This window comes from Arachis stenosperma, chromosome 5 (genome assembly GCF_014773155.1).
Source record: "Arachis stenosperma cultivar V10309 chromosome 5, arast.V10309.gnm1.PFL2, whole genome shotgun sequence".
NCBI lineage: Eukaryota > Viridiplantae > Streptophyta > Magnoliopsida > Fabales > Fabaceae > Arachis > Arachis stenosperma.
In genome coordinates, this window is record NC_080381.1 from 133,291,180 (window position 1) to 133,306,505 (window position 15,326).

Here is a 15,326-nt window from a genome sequence, read left to right on the forward strand (position 1 = left end):
TGCAACAGAATTGCAAGTTTCATGGACTTCCATTGGAAGATCCTCATCAGTTTTTGGCTGAGTTCTTGCAAATCTGTGACACTGTCAAGACTAATGGGGTTGACCCTGAGGTCTACAGACTTATGCTATTCCCTTTTGCTGTAAGAGACAGAGCTAGGACATGGTTGGACTCACAACCCAAAGAAAGCCTGGACTCATGGGAAAAGCTAGTCAATGCCTTCTTGGCAAAGTTCTTTCCACCTCAAAAATTGAGTAAGCTTAGAGTGGAAGTCCAAACCTTCAGACAGAAGGATGGAGAATCCCTCTATGAAGCTTGGAAAAGATACAAACAATTGATCAGAAAATGTCCTTCTGACATGCTTTCTGAATGGAGCATCATAGGTATTTTCTATGATGGTCTCTCTGAACTATCCAAGATGTCTTTGGATAGCTCTGCTGGAGGATCTCTTCATCTGAAGAAGACGCCTACAGAAGCTCAAGAGCTGATTGAAATGGTTGCAAATAACCAATTCATGTACACTTCTGAAAGGAATCCTGTGAACAATGGGACTAATCAGAAGAAAGGAGTTCTTGAGATTGATACTCTGAATGCCATACTGGCTCAGAACAAGATATTGACTCAACAAGTCAATTTTATTTCTCAAAGTCTGTCTGGAATGCAAAATGCACCAAGCAGTACTAAGGATGCTTCATCTGAAGAAGAAGCCTATGATCCTGAGAACCCTTCAATGGAAGAGGTGAATTACCTAGGAGAACCCTATGGAAACACCTATAATTCTTCATGGAGAAATCATCCAAATTTCTCATGGAAGGATCAACAGAGACCTCAACAAGGTTTCAACAACAATAATGGTGGAAGAAACAGGTTTAGCAATGGCAAGCCTTTTCCATCATCTTCTCAGCAACAGACAGAGAATTCTAAGCAGAACCCCTCTGACTTAGCAACCATGGTCTCTGATCTAATCAAAACCACTCAAAGTTTCATGACTGAAACAAGGTTCTCCATTAGAAATTTGGAGGCACAAGTGGGACAGCTGAGCAAGAAAGTTACTGAACTCCCTCCTAGTACTCTCCCAAGCAATACAGAAGAAAATCCAAAAGGAGAGTGCAAGGCCATCAACATGGCCGAATTTGGAGAGGAAGGAGAGGAAGTGAACGCCACTGAGGAAGACCTCAGTGGGCGTGCACTGACCTCCAATGAGTTCCCCAATGAGGAACCATGGGAATCTAAGGCTCAAAATGAGACCATAGAGATTCTATTGGACTTACTTCTGCCTTTCATGAGCTCTGATGAGTATTCTTCCTCTGAAGAGGATGAGTATGTCATTGAAGAGCAAGTTGCTAAATACCTTGGAGCAATCATGAAGCTAAATGACAAGTTATTTGGAAATGAGACTTGGGAGAATGAACCTCCTTTGCTCACCAAAGAACTGGATGACTTGTCTAGGCAAAAATTACCTCAAAAGAGACAAGATCCTGGGAAGTTTTCAATACCTTGTACCATAGGCACCATGACCTTCAAGAAGGCTCTGTGTGACTTAGGGTCAAGTGTAAACCTCATGCCTCTCTCTGTAATGGAGAAGCTAGGGATCTTTGAGGTGCAAGCTGCAAGAATCTCATTAGAGATGGCAGACAACTCAAGAAAACTAGCTCATGGACTTGTAGAGGATGTTTTGGTGAAGATTGAAAACCATTACATCCCTGCTGATTTCATAGTCCTAGAGACTGGGAAGTGCATGGATGAAACCATCATCCTTGGCAGACCCTTCCTAGCCACAGCAAAGGCTGTGATTGATGTTGATGGAGGTGAACTGATCATTCAAATGAATGAAGAATCCTTTGTGTTTAAGGCTCAAGGATATCCCTCTGTCACCATGGAGAGGAAGCATGAAGAGCTTCTCTCAAATCAGAGTCAAACAAAGCCCCCACAGTCAAACTCTAAGTTTGGTGTTGGGAGGCCACAACCAAACTCTAAGTTTGGTGCTGAACCCCCACATTCAAACTCTAAGTTTGGTGTTGGGAGGTTCCCACATTGCTCTGATCATTTGTGAGGCTCCATGAGAGCCATCTGTCAAGCTACTGACATTAAAGAAGCGCTTGTTGGGAGGCAACCCAATGTTATATTTTATCTATTTTCTTTTGTTATTTTATGTTTTTTTGTAGGTTGATGATCATGAGAAGTCACAAAATCAATTGAAAAAGCAAAAACAGAATGAAAAATAAGAAGAAAAACAGCACACCCTGGAGGAAGAACTTACTGGCGTTTAAACGCCAGTAAGGCTAGCAGGTGGGCGTTTAACGCCCAGTCTAGCACCATTCTGGGCGTTTAACGCCAGAAAAGGGCACCAGACTGGCGTTAAACGCCAGAAAAGGGCAAGAACCTGGCGTTAAACGCCAGAAATGGGCACCAGCCCGGCGTTTAACGCCAGAATTGGCTCAAAACACGTTTTTGCATGCCATTTGGTGCAGGGATGACTTTTCCTTGACACCTCAGGATCTGTGGACCCCACAGGATCCCCACTAACCCCACCACTTTCTCTTCTTCTTCACCATTCACCAATCACCTCAACACCTCTTCCCCAAAAACTCCTCACCTATCAAATCCCACTTTCTCTTCACCACTCACATCCATCCTTCATAAAACCCCACCTACCTCACCATTCAAATTCAAACCACTCTCCCTCCCAAACCCACTCTCACTTGACCGAACCTTACCCTTCCCCCTCTCCTATATAAACCCTTCTTCACCCCTTCATTTTCACACAACCTAAATGCCACTTCTCCCCCTCTTTGGCCGAACACAAAAGCAATTCCCTTCTTCCTCATTTCTTCTTCTTCTACTCTCTTCTTTCTTCTTTTGCTCGAGGACGAGCAAACCTTTTAAGTTTGGTGTGGTAAAAGCGTTGCTTTTTCGTTTTTCCATAACCATTTATGGCATCCAAGGCCGGAGAAACCTCTAGAAAGAGGAAAGGGAAGGCAAAAGCTTCTACCTCCGAGTCATGGGAGATGGAGAGATTCATCTCAAGAGTGCATCAAGACCACTTCTATGAAGTTGTGGCCTTGAAGAAGGTGATCCCCGAGGTCTCTTTTTCACTCAAAAAGAGTGAATATCCGGAGATCCGACATGAGATCCGAAGAAGAGGTTGGGAAGTCCTTACCAACCCCATTCAACAAGTCGGAATCTTGATGGTTCAAGAGTTCTATGCCAATGCATGGATCACCAAGAACCATGATCAAAGTGTGAACCCGAATCCAAAGAATTATCTTACTATGGTTCGGGGGAAATACTTGGATTTTAGTCCAGAAAGTGTAAGGTTGGCATTCAATTTGCCCATGATGCAAGGAGATGAACATCCTTACACTAGAAGGGTCAACTTTGATCAAAGGTTGGACCAAGTCCTCAATGACATTTGTGAAGAGGGCGCCCAATGGAAGAGAGATTCAAGAGGGAAGCCGGTTCAATTGAGAAGGCATGACCTCAAACCCGTGGCTAGAGGATGGTTGGAGTTTATCCAACGCTCTATGATGAGCGGATAATTTGTACCCTTTTTGGCATTGTTTTTAGTATGTTTTTAGTATGATCTAGTTAGTTTTTAGTATATTTTTATTAGTTTTTAGTTAAAATTCACTTTTCTAGACTTTACTATGAGTTTGTGTGTTTTTCTGTGATTTCAGGTATTTTCTGGCTGAAATTGAGGGACCTGAGCAAAAATCTGATTCAGAGACTGAAAAGGACTGCAGATGCTGTTGGATTCTGACCTCCCTGCACTCGAAGTGGATTTTCTGGAGCTACAGAAGCCCAATTGGCGCGTTCTCAACGGCGTTGGAAAGTAGACATCCTGGGCTTTCCAGCAATATATGATAGTCCATACTTTGCCTAAGATTTGATGGCCCAAACCGGCGTTCAAAGTCACCCTCAGAATTCCCAGCGTTAAACGCCGGAACTGGCACCAAAATGGGAGTTAAACGCCCAAACTGGCATAAAAGCTGGCGTTTAACTCCAAGAAGAGTCTCTACACGAAAATGCTTCATTGCTCAGCCCAAGCACACACCAAGTGGGCCCGGAAGTGGATTTTTATGTCATTTACTCATCTCTGTACACCCTAGGCTACTAGTTTTCTATAAGTAGGACCTTGTACTATTGTATTTTCATCTTGGTTCTTCTGGTTCCCTCTCTGGGGCCGAAACCAATGATCACTCTTGTTCTTATGTATTTTCAACGGTGGAGTTTCTACACACCATAGATTAAGGTGTGGAGCTCTGCTGTACCTCGAGTATTAATGCAATTACTATTGTTCTTCTATTCAATTCCGCTTGTTCTTTGTCCAAGATATCACTTGTTCTTCAACTTGATGAATGTGATGATCCGTGACACTCATCATCATTCTCACTTATGAACAAAGTGACTGACAACCACTTCTGTTCTACAAGCAAACAAGGCTCTAGTGTTTATCTCTTGGATTCCTGATACACGATGCATGGTTGATCGCCTGACAACCGAGTGCTCGCCTGACAAACGAGCCAGCCATTCCGTGAGATCAGAGTCTTCGTGGTATAGGCGAGAACTGATGGCGGCATTCAAGAGAATCCGGAAGGTCTAACCTTGTCTGTGGTATTCTGAGTAGGATTCAATGATTGAATGACTGTGACGTGCTTCAAACTCCTAGCAGGCGGGGCGTTAGTGACAGACGCAAAAGAATCACTGGATTCTATTCCGGCCTGACCGAGAACCGACAGCTGATTAGCCATATGCTGTGACAGAGCATAGGAACATTTTCACTGAGAGGATGGGAGGTAGCCACTGACAATGGTGAAACCCTACATAAGCTTGCCATGGAAAGGAGTAAGAAGGATTGGATGAAGACAGTAGGAAAGCAGAGAGACGGAAGGGAAGGCATCTTCATACGCTTATCTGAAGTTCCTACCAATGAATTACATAAGTACCTCTATCTTTATCTTTATGTTTTATTCGTACATCACTATACCCATTTGAGTCTGCCTGACTAAGATTTACAAGGTGACCATAGCTTGCTTCATACCAACAATCTCCGTGGGATCGACCCTTACTCACGTAAGGTATTACTTGGACGACCCAGTGCACTTGCTGGTTAGTTGTGCAAAGTTGTGTAGTGATCACAATTTCGCGCACCACTCTATCATTCCCACTAGCAACCGGTCCGAAGTTACTTTAGACCGAGCCATCATGATCCATAGCATCATGATTGGAGAAGAAGTAGAAGTTCATGAGGTTATAGCCCAAGAACTCTATAAGGTGGCGGACAAGTTCTCTACCTTGGCAAGGTTAGCCTTTCCTCATCTCATTTGTCACCTCTGTTATTCAGTTGGAGTTGACATAGAGGGAGACACCCCTATTGATGAGGACAAGCCCATCACTAAGAAGAGGATGAAGCACACAAGAGACCCTTCTCATCATGAGATCCCTGAGATACCTCAAGGGATGCACTTTCCTCCACAAAACTATTGGGAGCAACTAAACACCTCCCTAGGAGAATTGAGTTCCAACATGGGACAACTAAGGGTGGAGCATCAAGAACACTCCATCATCCTCCATGAAATTAGAGAAGATCAAAGGATCATGAGAGAGGAGCAACAAAGACAAGGAAGAGACATTGAGGAGCTCAAGCACTCCATAGGATCTTCAAGAGGAAGAAAGAGCCGCCATCACTAAGGTGGACCCGTTCTTTAATCTCCTTGTTCTTTATTTTCCTGTTTTTTGAATTTCTATGCTTATGTTTATCTATGTTTGTATCTTGTGATCATTAGTGTCTTAGTGTCTATGCCTTAAAGTTATGAATGTCCTATGAATCCATCACCTTTCTTGAATGAAAAATGTTCTTAATTGAAAAAGAAAAGAATTGCATGAATTTTGAATTTTATAGCAGTTTAATTATCTTGATGTGGTGGCATTACTTTTGTCTTCTGAATGTATGCTTAAACAGTGCATATGTCTTTTGAATTTGTGGTTCATGAATGTTGGCTCTTGAAAGAATGATGAAAAAGGAGACATGTTACTGAGGATCTGAAAAATCATAAAAATGATTCTTGAAGCAAGAAAAAGCAGTGAATACAAAAAAAAAAAAGAGAAGGAGAAAAACGAAAAAAAAAGAGAGAAAGAGAAAACGAAAAAAAAAGAAGAGAAATAAAGTTGTGATCCAAGGCAAAAAGAGTGTGCTTAAGAACCCTGGACACCTCTAATTGGGGACTCTAGCAAAGCTGAGTCACAATCTGAAAAGGTTCACCCAATTATGTGTCTGTGGCATGTATGTATCCGGTGGTAATACTGGAAGACAGAGTGCTTTGGGCCACGGCCAAGACTCAATAAGTAGCTGTGTTCAAGAATCATCATACTTAACTAGGAGAATCAATAACACTATCTGGATTCTGAGTTCCTAAAGAAGCCAATCATTCTGAATTTCAAAGGATAAAGTGAGGTGCCAAAACTATTCAGAGGCAAAAAGCTAAAGCCCCGCTCATCTAATTAATACTGATCTTCATAGATGTTTTTGGAGTTCATTGCATATCCTCATCTTTTTATCTTATTTGATTTTTAGTTGCTTGGGGACAAGCAACAATTTAAGTTTGGTGTTGTGATGAGCGGATAATTTGTACGCTTTTTGGCATTGTTTTTAGTATGTTTTTAGTGTGATCTAGTTAGTTTTTAGTATATTTTTATTAGTTTTTAGTTAAAATTCACTTTTCTGGACTTTACTATGAGTTTGTGTGTTTTTCTGTGATTTCAGGTATTTTCTGGCTGAAATTGAGGGACCTGAGCAAAAATCTGATTCAGAGACTGAAAAGGACTGCAGATGCTGTTGGATTCTGACCTCCCTGCACTCGAAGTGGATTTTCTGGAGCTACAGAAGCCCAATTAGCGCGCTCTCAACGGCGTTGGAAAGTAGACATCCTGGGCTTTTCAGCAATATATGATAGTCCATACTTTGCCCAAGATTTGATGGCCCAAACCGGCGTTCAAAGTCACCCTCAGAATTCCCAGCGTTAAACGCCGGAACTGGCACCAAAATGGGAGTTAAACGCCCAAACTGGCATAAAAGCTGGCGTTTAACTCCAAGAAGAGTCTCTACACGAAAATGCTTCATTGCTCAGCCCAAACACACACCAAGTGGGCCCGGAAGTAGATTTTTATGTCATTTACTCATCTCTGTACATCCTAGGCTACTAGTTCTCTATATATAGGACCTTTTACTATTGTATTTGAGATCTTCGAATCTTTGGACATCTAGTTCTTAGATCATTGGGAGGCTGGCCTCACGGCCATGCCTAGACCTTGTTCTTATGTATTTTCAACGGTGGAGTTTCTACACACCATAGATTAAGGTGTGGAGCTCTGCTGTACCTCGAGTATTAATGCAATTACTATTGTTCTTCTATTCAATTCCGCTTGTTCTTTGTCCAAGATATCACTTGTTCTTCAACTTGATGAATGTGATGATCCGTGACACTCATCATCATTCTCACCTATGAACGTGTGACTGACAACCACCTCCGTTCTACCTTAGATTGGGTGAATATCTCTTGGATTCCTGATACACGATGCATGGTTGATCGCCTGACAACCGAGTGCTCGCCTGACAAACGAGCCAGCCATTCCGTGAGATCAGAGTCTTCGTGGTATAGGCAAGAACTGATGGCGGCATTCAAGAGAATCCGGAAGGTCTAACCTTGTCTGTGGTATTCTGAGTAGGATTCAATGATTGAATGACTGTGACGTGCTTCAAACTCCTGAGGGCGGGGCGTTAGTGACAGACGCAAAAGAATCACTGGATTCTATTCCAGCCTGATTGAGAACCGACAGATGGATAGCCGTGCCGTAACAGGGTGCGTTGAACATTTCCACTGAGAGGATGGGAGGTAGCCACTGACAACGGTGAAACCCTTGCTTAAGCTTGCCATGGAAAGGAGGAAGAAGGATTGGATGAAGACAGTAGGAAAGCAGAGAGACGGAAGGGAAGGCATCTTCATACGCTTATCTGAAGTTCCTACCAATGAATTACATAAGTATCTCTATCTTTATCTTTATGTTTTATTCATCATCTATACCCATTTGAGTCTGCCTGACTAAGATTTACAAGGTGACCATAGCTTGCTTCATACCAACAATCTCCGTGGGATCGACCCTTACTCGCGTAAGGTTTATTACTTGGACGACCCAGTGCACTTGCTGGTTAGTTGTGCGAAGTTGTGTTTATGCCATGGTATTGAACACCAAGTTTTTGGATTCATTACCGGGGATTATTTGAGTTGTGAAAAGTATTGATCACAATTTCGTGCACCAGTAACACATATCATAGAGATATTCTATCAACATGAGACACACAATAGAGTATGTAATGAAGCATGATTCAATCCATTTTCCAGGCTTTACTAAGGACGAAATGCTCTGATACCAACTTGTAATGACCCGACTCCTAGTATGCCACGATCATACCAAGAGTTAACCGCTACTGACTTACCTTATTACTTATTAACTAATATTTATTATATAAGCCTAATTTCTTATCAACACATCGTCATTTTACGGGTAAATTTTTCTTTGAAGATGTTGAACTATTAATCATTGCGAGCGTACAGAAATAAATATCATCACAAATACAAGTATAAATAGAAATATTCACACATCTTCATACATCAATACAGCATTCAAAGACCCTGTTAGTATACACCCCTTAAGATAAATACATACGTATATGAACATATAATACCCCAGGCCTTGACCCATATTAAAAGCCACCTAACTGGTGTCCAGACTAGCCTAGCACTTCTAAACTTCCTATTCTCTCTGTTTACTAATAAAAGGAGAGACTAAACTGAAAAGTACTAAGCAAGGATGCCATAAAAAGAATACCAACTAACGTTCCCAAGACTGAGCCCAAATATCACTATAAAGTAGGCCTCTATGCGATCCGCCCGTAGATATGTCACTTCTAGAACTTCTCTGAATCTTCTTCTGGATCTTCTTCCTCTAACTCCTCTGAAATAAACACTCCACCGGATGAACTGCTACTCCTGACACCCAATACAAGTCCATTGGCATATGCAAGAGCTAAGTGTTTTCCACACTTAGTATGTTCATGAATAATATACGCCTCTATGTCTATTGTCCATTTTAAATTGCATGTTGTAGCTACCATGTGATTTACGTTGTTTGATTTTTGCTTGGCATAGTTAATTAAATATGTTTGTTATATAGGATCGTAATGCATTGGATATTATTTGCTAATTAATTTTTGTGTATGTATGTTGTGTATAACTATCAAGTTGCCTGATTAAAGTATTTTTCATACTTAGTATCTGATTTATATCCAATATTGCACATTATGGTTGATATGGTTGTATTCTAAGATAGTTACTATTTAGATCATCAAATGTTGAACTAATGTTGTGGTATTAGTTATAGGAATTACCTAAGTATTGTTATAATTTATTATTGATTTGTTGTGCTAAATTTCTGTTAATTTGTATGCTATTTACAGAAATGACAACAGGTAGAGGTGCTGCGGATCAAGCTACTAGTCGTGGTCTTAGTCGTAGTCGTGGTCGGGGTAGAGAGAAGATTTCTTCCGATACTCTTGGGACTTCTAGATCCTTTTCCTCTATTCCGACAACCTTCGTGATGCCACAGGTTGTGGGTTTAGTGGGCCAACCGTTCATCATGGTCCCTAACCCCAACTACGTGCCTCCATTTACGGGATGACGCTGCCTCCTATCGCTCAGCAGCCCGTATCCATGGCGACGCGCCTTCAACGATGGATGCCATGGCCCCGGAGTCCAGCCACGGAAGTGAGGCAGCTGATGCCCCTCTACCACCTCCCATCATACGCATGAGGATTTGGCCTGATGGCGACACGGGATAAATATCACTCTTAGTCTCATGTATTTTCTGTTTATGATTATTACTGAAAGTTCCTGAAAATTGATTCTTGTTTAGTGGATATAGATTTATTTGGTTGACATTACCGTCGGAAAAAATGACATTACCATAAGATTTATTGTAGGAATAATCCGACAGAAATAGTGCACAAAACAATATCTTTTGGCGCCAACAATACCATGAAAACAATTTGCTGCTAACTAATTGATTTTCCGAGCTGGTAATCCGTCACAGAATCTTACGGTAATTACCATCGGACAAAAAATTCGACGGTAACTATTTACCGACGAGGTTTATACTGTCTAATTAATTTCGACGGAAAATCAGATTTTAATTAGTCTTTCGATGGTAGTTTCTCTTGGCTCTATGCTTCATCCGGGGGAGAGATCGAGTTTCATGAAATAGTGAATGGTCTTATCAATACACAAATGTATAACTCCCCAGGAATCTCAATTGCGCTTATATTCATCAGTGTAGGAATTGGGTTCAAGCTTTTCCCAGCCCCTTCTCATCAATGAACTCCTAATGTATACGAAGGAGTGCGGTTCATTCGATAAATTCCTACCTCTCTATCTATTTTTGAGATGTTTGAATTTTTCAAAACTCCATGGACATGCAGAAGAGAAATGTTATTCCTACTCCGACCAAGACATAACTTTACTTGTTCAAATAACAATTAAGGTGAAGCAGAGTCAGGAACAACGAATCCCTTTATGATAAACAGATTCATTTTGTAAGTTCGTTATTACGGTAGTTCCTACAAAGGATCGGACTAATGACGTATACAATACTTAAATTCTCGATGTAGGTGCTACTTACATAGTCGGTTCTCATTCTTCAGAGACTATGAGTTTAATAGGAACCTCCGTCGACAAAAGAATCACCCTAAGATGATCATCTCGTGGCTATTGAGAACAAATCAAGTCAGATGGTTCTATTTCTCAATCTTTTCGACTCCGATTTGGATGTTCAAGTAGAATTTGGAGCATTCCAAAAACTGGGCAATCCAGCTACAAGAAGGCAAATACTCTAATTCGGATAGAACGTTATTTTTTTGTTGTTTCTTTTTTACTATACTTTTGTTTGGGGTGATTAAAATTAAATCATGGAGAATTTGATTAATCTTGATTTGAATGATTGTATTTTTTTACTCTAATCTAATAAATAGGTATGAAAGCTATAATTGTAAACCAGGATGAAATCTATGGAAGCATTGGTTTATACATTTCTCTTAGTCTCGACTTTAGGAATAATTTTTTTTGCTATCTTTTTTAGAGAACCCCCTAAAGTTCCAACTAAAAAGATGAAATAATTTTTCATTATCTCGATTGAAGTAATGAGCTCTAATATTGGTTTTGTAGTTAGATTTGAAAGATTTGAAGTATGGTGGTGATGGTGGTAGTGACTATGAAGATGGCTGGTGGGTAGGAGTACAGGGTGGTGGATGCAATATGTGGAATTGGGGAGAGTTTTGTTTTGTTTTTTTTTCTATTATTAGTAGGGATAATTTGGTCTAAAATATAAAAAAAAAGCAGAAAAAGATATTTTATAACGTTTTATAACCTTAAGAATGATTTTAATAAGAAAACAAGGTCGAAAACGATTTTAATTTTGACTAAAGACTTTAGGAACAAAAAAAGTACTTAACCCTATTTAAAACTAAAAAAAGTATGTTATTTTAGTTAAAATTATGGTCAAGGAAGCAACAACTGAAATTAGAACTTATTTTATTTTAGAGTAAAATACTATTTTAATTCCTAATTAGCATTTAAAGTAAATCTTAATTTTTTTTTATGTTTAAAATGTCATGTTTTTGTCAAGAACAAAAAAAGGTGATATTTTTGAAAGGAAAAAAAGTTTAATTTATACTAAAAAATTAAAATAGAACGAAATAAAATATTTGAGATAAAAATATATAAGATGTTTCCAATGTTAAGAGCGGAATTAGAATTTAGTCTAATCGTTAGCGATTAAAACAATGTTTTACTATTTATTTCAAGTGAAATAATATTTTAAAATAAATAAATATTTTCATTCCATCGATAGTTAGTGGGTCAAATGTACACATGAAATGTATATTTCATCAATGGAGCTCTATTTCAATTAAAAGTGGTTAATAAGTTGCGCCAGTGCTTTTGGTGGCTCTTCTTCTTATTGAAGAATAAGAAGAATATTGATTACAATAATAGCAAGTCTTTGCATGACCTTGGTGCAGGGATACTTGAGTCTGGTACGCAATTGAATCTTATAAGATTATTTCTTCGATGTATTTATGTCATCTATGGAAGATATGTTGTTGCGTTGCTTTCCTTTACCATATTCTAATTTGTGTTTCTATATATCCATGACTAAATGAAGAATTAAAGTGCATTAGGAAATGGATACATGTTATTTGCTTTGGAATGAAAATTTGTGCTTTATTCTTGTTTATGTATATTTTTCAAAAGTGAAATTTGTCTTGTAATGTCTCTCTAAAGTTATTCTTATTGTGTAACTTCTATTGAATCAAAACAGAAAAATGTTATAACAATATATTTCAAAACAAGTCCAGATGATATAGCTAAATCAACAATCTAATTTTCTCTGTATTATCCAAATAGCCAAATTACTAATTGTATAGTGTTAAGGTAGAAGAAATTAAAATATGATATATTGTTAACCTCTCTTAACGAAAACAGAACTCCATTGACGGGAGAATGGATGTGACCAACGAATTTATACATTTTATGTGTATATTTAATTCATTAAATTATTAGTAGATAATTTTATCTTCTGTATAATCTTTCATATGTTTATTTATCTATTCTTCCGAATATTTTTCTCTCAAAATTTTGAAAAAAAAAATTAAAAATATTTTTTATATTTAATTGTATTAATTTTATTCTTACCATTTAAACAATTACTAACCAATAGTTGCTGATTGTGGAAAGAAACCAACATTAGAAAGAGATTAAAGAAAATTTTGCAAGTATTATTATTATTATTATTATTGTCGAAGTTGCTCACGTACGTAAAACAGGGATGAGTTTGACTGAATAGTGTCGTTTCCAATAGACACACATTAAAGAACGGAAACAGTTGTGAGTGCAAAATTTCAGAGTAACATCAAATCAACCACATGCAAAAAATAGAAAACCTAACAGTGCTAATAAGCGATACATCCGAAATTCACGGCTATCAAAATATGCCCATGTGTTTAGCTTTAGCACCTCTTCTTGAATGGGAGTAAAATTATGATATCTAGTTTCTTCTTCCTATTAAGCAACTAGAAAGTGTTGGAGAGTTGAAACCGAATATATAATCCATTGATGATAAAATAGCCTAGAGGCCCTAAAAAGCATGCATGCACTTAGCTTAGCTTAGTAGCTAGGTATATATATAATGGAGCTCTAGGCTTAGATAGATACAGTTAAAGACTTCTCGAATTGGAAGTTCTACCTGACCTTTTTACCATACCTTTTGGGTGCACTATCTGAATTGGAACTTATTATTAGAGGAAAAGGTTTCTTGTTTAATTTTGATGGGATTGGTGTGACAGTCAATCAAAGGTTTCAAAGTTTTGGGCTATGTCTAATCAAAATATGGCCCACAATTGCCCTTTGATTCGGCCCATTTAATGTTGTCCCCCTCCCCCACCTTTCTTTGCATACCATGAATATAGGACGGTTAGAATGGCAAATCCCTGTTCTATTTAAATAATAATTTCATATTTCAATCATGAGGTTTTTTTTTGTGACAATTTGAATCATCAGTATAAAAAAATTAATATTGAGATAGTCATATCTTTCCTTTGTCGTTTTTTTAGGTATCTTTTAATTCGATAAATCAAAAATTAATTTATTGTGAATTGGAATTTGATTATTATAAACTAAATATTAGACTAACCAAGTTAAGTCACATCCTTTATGAGATTACAAACTCTCGAATAAAATTATGTTTTATAAAAAAAATATCTATAATTTTATTGAAAAAGACTTACACATTCAAAATACATTAACATGTTTTCTGATTTTGTTTTTTTAAATAACTCATCTTTTACCCTTTTTATAATTTTATAATCGATTATACAATATGTACACTAAAATTAGCTACTAAAATTAGCCATCAATATAAATAGAAATAAAAATATAAAATACACATTAAAAATGAATAAAATTATATATGTATTTATACATAATATATAATGACTAATTTTAATATACAAATAATATTTTTATTTTATAATATTGTAAATGTAAATAAATAATTAGGACTATTTTTAAAATATGTAATTCAGTGTGTTTTAAAAGCATGTAATTATTTCTCTAAATGGAAAGTGTTGAACTGTTCACATAGTGTGGCTTTTATCAATTATCCCATATATTAAATTTTTTTTTATCGGTGAGATATCCCATAATTAATTAATCTGACTTTTGCTCAACATTGAGAGCTTCTCCATTTATATCCCGTGATGGATGGTACTTACGCAAAAAGATTCTGAGTGGTTTCAAAGATTACAATAACTTATATACAAACGGGGGTTGCGTCCACTTAGCAAAATATGAAAGAAAAGTTAAATATATATATTGGTGTGCAAACACGTGAACTATTCAACATGATGTATTATTCGAATAACTTTAAATGTTAAAGTTTCCTATTTGATATAATTTCAACACAAACTTTTTAATTTCATTTGTAGTTTTGAAAAAAAATGTAATTATTCGGTAAGTTTCTATAATTTTATCAAATTTTTAATTAGGTGTTTATAATTTTTTTAATTAAATCTTTATACATTAATTTTTTTTCAATTTAATCCTATTGTAAGAAAAACGTTTAAAATAACAGAATATATATTCTATTAAAAAAATAAATATTCTCATAATTGAGTTAGAATATCTAATTGAAGACATCTCCATATTTTTAAAATACTAAAAGAACTCTTGCCATTTTATTCCAAAGTTAGCAAACCCTTACTAACCTTAAGTTATTTTCTGAAATTTCTGTGCAGTTGTGTTTCTCCTCCATATTTCTTCGTCACATTTTGTGGTTTTTCTGAAGTCATTGTTGTCAATTCTTCGAAGATCCCCAAACGGCCATGCTAAACCACTTTGTTTATCATAGAGATCTTGTTTGACTTTTGCGACGTAGTTATATTGTTTGTCGTAGAAATAACTTGAAAGAAATAATGGTTGTGGAGATTCTACTGGTAACGTAGGAGGCATGAGAACTGGATCTAATTCATAACGAACGAGTTGTTAGCTTTATCGAGAGAGTGTTGGTGTCGTTACATTGTTGATGGTGGTGAAAGATGACGGCACTTCAACGCGTGAAGTAGCGATAGTGGGAAGGGATCAGGACAAGAGTCGTGGCGGTTGTGGATAGAAATGGAACGGATAACGGAGGGAGGGATAGGCCTGGTAAGGATTTGCGGCGGCTA

At 37.5% G+C, this 15,326-nt stretch overlaps 1 non-coding gene across 1 annotated transcript; it reads right to left on the bottom strand.

Moving 5' to 3' along the window:
• Window positions 1-254: 254 nt before the first annotated feature.
• On the bottom strand, window positions 255-362 carry LOC130983950 (small nucleolar RNA R71). The gene has a single exon (XR_009087917.1). It is a non-coding gene; the product is annotated as a small nucleolar RNA R71 (small nucleolar RNA).
• Between the last annotated feature and the right edge of the window lie 14,964 nt (window positions 363-15,326).